The sequence below is a fragment of the Salmo salar genome, chromosome 19, assembly GCF_965601325.2.
Source record: "Salmo salar chromosome 19, fSalSal1, whole genome shotgun sequence".
Classification (NCBI taxonomy): Eukaryota; Metazoa; Chordata; class Actinopteri; order Salmoniformes; family Salmonidae; genus Salmo; species Salmo salar.
In genome coordinates, this window is record NC_138309.1 from 43,979,052 (window position 1) to 43,985,051 (window position 6,000).

General features: G+C 43.8%; 1 protein-coding gene across 2 annotated transcripts in view; it reads right to left on the reverse strand.

Moving 5' to 3' along the window:
• The window catches only part of micu1 (mitochondrial calcium uptake 1), a 102,284-nt gene extending 99,394 nt beyond the window's left edge, over window positions 1-2,890 (reverse strand). For both annotated transcript variants that reach the window (XM_082965741.1, XM_014157977.3), the window contains exon 1: window positions 2,584-2,890. The gene's annotated coding sequence lies outside the window, so the exon portion shown is untranslated. The remainder of the gene's footprint in view (window positions 1-2,583) is intronic.
• Window positions 2,891-6,000: the final 3,110 nt, after the last annotated feature.

The window sequence follows — 6,000 nt, forward strand, 5'->3', positions numbered from 1 at the left end:
CTCATCTCCCAAGATGAATAATAACTAAATAAACTAGTAGTTATCCTTTACAGATATCTGGCTGTTCTGTACTGCGACCTAACTTACGCTCTTTCACTTTAGTTTCCAAGGACACCTAAAATCATGAAGGAGACGTCAGGGATGTGATTCCCGTGAGGTTTCCATTCTGCGTTTCCGCTACCAGTCTACCACCCATAATAAACAACATAGCCTGCAGCACCTTCAGAAAGTATTCACACCCTTTAACTTTCTCCCACACGTTACAGCATGAATTTAAAATTGATATTTTGAGTCACTGATCAAAACTAAATACCCCATTATGTCAAAGTGGAATTTTGTTTGTATACTGAACAGAAATATAAATGCAACATGTAAAAAGTGTTGGTGCCACGTTTCATGAGCTGAAATAAAAATAGCCCAGAAATGTTCCATATGTTCAAAAAGCTTATTTCTCTCAAATTGTGTGCAAAAATGTGTTTACATCCCTGTTAGTGAGCATTTCTCCTTTGCCAAGATAATCCATCCACCTGACAGGTATGGCATGTGAAAAGGCTGATTAAACAGCATGATCATTACGCAGATGCACCTTGTGCTGGGGCAATGAAGGTCTGCTCTAAAATGTGCAGTTTTGTCACAACACAATGTCGCAGATGTCTCAAGTAGAGCGTGTGTGCAAGTGGCATGCTGACTGCAGGAATGTCCAACAGAGCTGTTGCCAGATAATTTAATGTTCATTTTTCTACCATAAGCCACCTCAAACGCTGTTTTAGAGAATTTGGCAGTACATCCAACCGGCCTCCCAACCGCAGACCAGGTGTAACCACACCAGCCCAGGACCTCCACATCCGGCTACTTCACCTGCAGGATCGTCTGAGGAGAGGGAGGAGGGCTGCTGAGGAGTATTTCTGTCTGCAATAAAGCCCTCCCAGGCCCACCCATTGCTGCAACCCATGTTGCATTTATATTTTTGTTCAGTCATGGAACATTTTAGAAATTAATAAAAAATTAAAAGCTGAAACGTATTGAGTCAATAAGTATTCAACCCCTTTGTTATGACAAGCCTAACTAAGTTCAGGAGTAAAAATGTACTTAACAAATCACATAATATATTACATGGATTCATTCTGTGTTAAATAATAGTGGTTAACATGATTTTTGAATGACTAGCCCATCTCTGTAACCCGCACACAAAATTATCTTTAAGGTCCCTCAATCGAGTAGTGAATTTCAAGCACAGATTCAACCAAAGACAAAAAATATGCTGAATATCTCTTTGAGCATGGTGAAGTGATTAATTAGGCTTTGGATGGTTTATCAATACACAGGCGTCCTTCCTAACTCAGTTGCCGGAGAGGAAGGAAACCACTCAGGATGGAAACCAAGCCATTAAAGAGTTTAATGGTTGTGATAAGAGAAAACTGAGGATGGATCAACAACATTGTAGTTACTCCACAATACTAACGTAATTTGGCAGAGTGAAAAGACAAAAGGAAGCCTGTACAGAATAAAGAAATATTCCAAAACATGCATCCTGTTTGCAACAAGGCACTTAAGTAATACTGCAAGAAATGGGACTAAGAAATTAACTTTTTGTCCTGAATACAAAGCGTTATGATTGGGGCAAATCAAACATAACACATCACTGAGTACCACTCTTTATATTTTCAAGCATTTTTGGGGGATAAAAGGAAACGAAAGAGAGCTAAGCACATGCCAAATCCTGGAGGAAAACCTTTCCGACAGACACTGGAAGATGATTTCACCTTTCAGCAGAACAATAACCTAAAACACAAGGGCCTAGCTACAATTATGACTTCAAAAATCGTCTTGAAAAATCTACAGCAAGACTTGAAAATTTCTTTCTTGCAACGATCAACAACCAAATTGACAGAGCTTGAAGAATTCTAATAGTCAAATATTGTACAACGCTGTTGTGTGAAGCTCTTAGAAACTTACCCAAAAGGCTCACAACTAATTGCTGCCAATGGTGCTTCTAACATGTATTGTGTCAAGGGGGTGAATACTTGTCTAATCAAGGTATATTAGTGTTTTTAATTTATCGTTCATTTATTTATAAAATGTTAGAATTTTTGGGGGACCAAAATGACAATTACATAAAATGTACTTTTTTTTTTTTATCTAGAAAAACATCTCAATGTCAGTGTTTACAAATCAACTAGGGATTATATAACTAAACCATGAAACCTCCTAGGTACAATTGTTTATTAAAAACAACAACAAAAAAGCAGAAAACCCCTGGACTGTGTTGTCAAGCTAGGCGCTAGCTGTCTAGTGGCTAGGCTAAGGCTAAATCCAACCAATACTTAGATAATGTGCATCGTCTCTGAAAACACAGCAACATTAATTCATTATAGCATGCAGTCTAAACACAGTTGACTTGTAACTTCTGCCTGATAATAATGAAACAACGAACGAAGAGGCGCTGTCAACCTCCAGTCGTCTCGGAGGCTAGCTAGCAACAGTAGGTAGCCTTTAAACTAGCTACAAATTGCCTATAAAACTGCAATCGGCTAATTAAAAATCATATAAATACTGGCTAAAGACTGTTATTTTGCTACTTACTTGAGTTTGGAGACGACTACGACAGGTCTTGAACAGTTTGAAATATGTAGCGACGACGTTTCTCCCGATGTATGTTTTCCCTTGATGCAGTCTGACGCGCTGAAGGCCCTCTCGTCACTAGTTATTACAGCCACAAAGCCAAAACCACGCCTATTTCTAACATGTATCTTCTTAAAATTTTAGATTTTAAACCTAATCCTAACCATATCCACACTACTAACCTTATGCCTAACGTTAAAAAAGCGATTATTTTAGTTTTCATGAACTTTTACGATAAGCTAATACAGGCTTTGTGGCTGTGGTAACCAGTGGAAACGGCCGGCCCCTCCAGCACGTCACTACGGAGGTTGGGGGGGCGGGACAAATATCCACCAAGCTCCACCCATTGCGGTGAGGGCCTCACATGTAAACGTTAACCGCTGTGTGTTCCGCTGTGTGCTCCGCTCCGCTGTGTGTTCCGCTGTGTGCTCCGCTGTGTGTTCTGCTGTGTCCCCCGCTCTGCTGTGTGTTCCGCTGTGTGCTCCGCTGTGTGCACCGCTGTGTGCTCCGCTGTGTGTTCCGCTGCTGTGTGCTCCACTGCTGTGTGCTCACAGCTCCGCTGCTGTGTGCTCCGCTGCTGTGTGCTCCGCTGCTGTGTTGAGTAGAAAGTTGACGTTTATTCCATGTTTATGTGTGTATATATATATATATACACACACAGCATATATATATATATACACACACATAAACACACTTTATGTGCCCATATTTACAGTAAAAGGGGTCATGATTGGGATGTGGCTGAGCCCAGTCCAATGGAGCTACCAAGGGTATAACTATTTACCAAAAGGCACACTATTCCCTAAATGGTATAATACTTCTGTCCAGAGCTCTATGGGCCCTGGTCAATATTAGCGCACTATGTAAGAGAATAGGGTGCCATTTGGGATGCATGTTATGCCCCAGTATTTGGTATTATTTGAGGATTGTTTTAGGATCCCCAGTGACTACTCGGTGCTCCCGAGTGGTGCAGCGGTCTAAGGCGATGCATCTCAGTGCTAGAGGTGTCACTACAGACCCTAGTTCGTTTTCAAGGCTGTATCACAAACAGCTGCGATTGGGAGTCCCATAGGGCGGCGCACAATTGGCCCAGCGTCATCTGGGTTGGGGTAGGCTGTCATTGTAAATAATAATTTGTTCTTAACTGACTTGCCTAGTTTAAATAAAGGTTCAATTAAATACATTATTAAAAGAGGGATCCTTATATGGGGCTTAATAACAAGAAGAGAAATGTAGTAGTGCCACCAACATCCCAACCCCACCTTTCTCTCTCCCTTTCTCTCTCTTTCTCTCTCTCCCTTTCTCTCTCTCTCTCTCTCCCTTCTCCCTCTCCCTCTCTCCCTCTCTCTCTCTCTCTCTCTCTCTCTCTCTCTCCCCTTTCCCCCCTTTCTCTCTCTCTCGCTCCCTCTCTCTTTCTCTCTCTCCCTTTCTCTCATCCCTCTCTCTCCCTCTCTCTCTGTCTCTCTCCCTTTCTCCCTCTCTCCCTTTCTTTCTCTCTCTCTCTCCCTTTCTCTCTCCCTTTTTCTCTCCCTCTCTCTCTCTCTCTCTCTCTCTCTCTCTCCCTTTCTCCCTCTCTCCCTTTCTCTCTCTCTCTCTCCCTTTCTCCCTCTCTCGCTCCCTCTCTCTCTCTCTTTATATATACACTGCTCAAAAAAAGAAAGGAACACTAAAATAACACATCCTAGATCTGAATAAATGAAATAATCTTATTAAATACTTTTTTCTTTACATAGTTGAATGTGCTGACAACAAAATCACACAAAAATAATCAATGGAAATCCAATTTATCAACCCATGGAGGTCTGGATTTGGAGTCACAATCAAAATTAAAGTGGAAAACCACACTACAGGCTGATCCAACTTTGATGTCATGTCCATAAAACAAGTCAAAATGAGGCTCAGTAGTGTTGTGTGGCCTCCACGTGCCTGTATGACCTCCCTACAACGCCTGGGCATGCTCCTGATGAGGTGGCGGATGGTCTCCTGAGGGATCTCCTCCCAGACCTGGACTAAAGCATCCGCCAACTCCTGGACAGTCTGTGGTGCAACGTGGCATTGGTGGATGGAGCGAGACATGATGTCCCAGATGTGCTCAATTGGATTCAGGTCTGGGGAACGGGCGGGCCAGTCCATAGCATCAATGCCTTCCTCTTGCAGGAACTGCTGACACACTCCAGCCACATGAGGTCTAGCATTGTCTTGCATTAGGAGGAACCCAGGGCCAACCGCACCAGCATATGGTCTCACAAGGGGTCTGAGGATCTCATCTCGGTACCTAATGGCAGTCAGGCTACCTCTGGTGAGTACATGGAGGGCTGTGCGGCCCCCCCAAAGAAATGCCACCCCACACCATGACTGACCCACCGCCAAACCGGTCATGCTGGAGGATGTTGCAGGCAGCAGAACGTTCTTCACGGCGTCTCCAGACTCTGTCACGTCTGTCACATGTGCTCAGTGTGAACCTGCTTTCATCTGTGAAGAGCACAGGGCGCCAGTGGCGAATTTGCCAATCTTGGTGTTCTCTGGCAAATGCCAAACGTCCTGCACGGTGTTGGGCTGTAAGCACAACCCCCACCTGTGGACGTCGGGCCCTCATACCACCCTCATGGAGTCTGTTTCTGACCATTTGAGCAGACACATGCACATTTGTGGCCTGCTGGAGGTCATTTTGCAGGGCTCTGGCAGTGCTCCTCCTGCTCCTCCTTGCACAAAGGCGGAGGTAGCGGTCCTGCTGCTGGGTTGTTGCCCTCCTACGGCCTCCTCCACGTCTCCTGATGTACCGGCCTGTCTCCTGGTAGCGCCTTCATGCTCTGGACACTACGCTGACAGACACAGCAAACCTTCTTGCCACAGCTCGCATTGATGTGCCATCCTGGATGAGCTGCACTATCTGAGCCACTTGTGTGGGTTGTAGACTCCGTCTCATGCTACCACTAGAGTGAAAGCACCGCCAGCATTCAAAAGTGACCAAAACATCAGCCAGGAAGCATAGGAACTGAGAAGTGGTCTGTGGTCACCACCTGCAGAACCAATCCTTTATTGGGGGTGTCTAGCTAATTGCTAATTGCCACCTGTTGTCTATTCCATTTGCACAACAGCATGTGAAATGTATTGTCAATCAGTGTTGCTTCCTAAGTGGACAGTTTGATTTCACAGAAGTGTGATTGACTTGGAGTTACATTGTGTTGTTTAAGTGTTCCCTTTATTTTTTTGAGCAGTGTATATCTTTCTCTCAGTTCAATTCAAGGGGCTTTATTGGCATTGGAAACATATGTTTAAATTGCAAAAGCAATTGAAATGGATATTCAAAAGTGAAATAAACAATAAAAAGTGAACAGGAAAATATTACACTCACTGTCACGACAGTGACGGATGGTG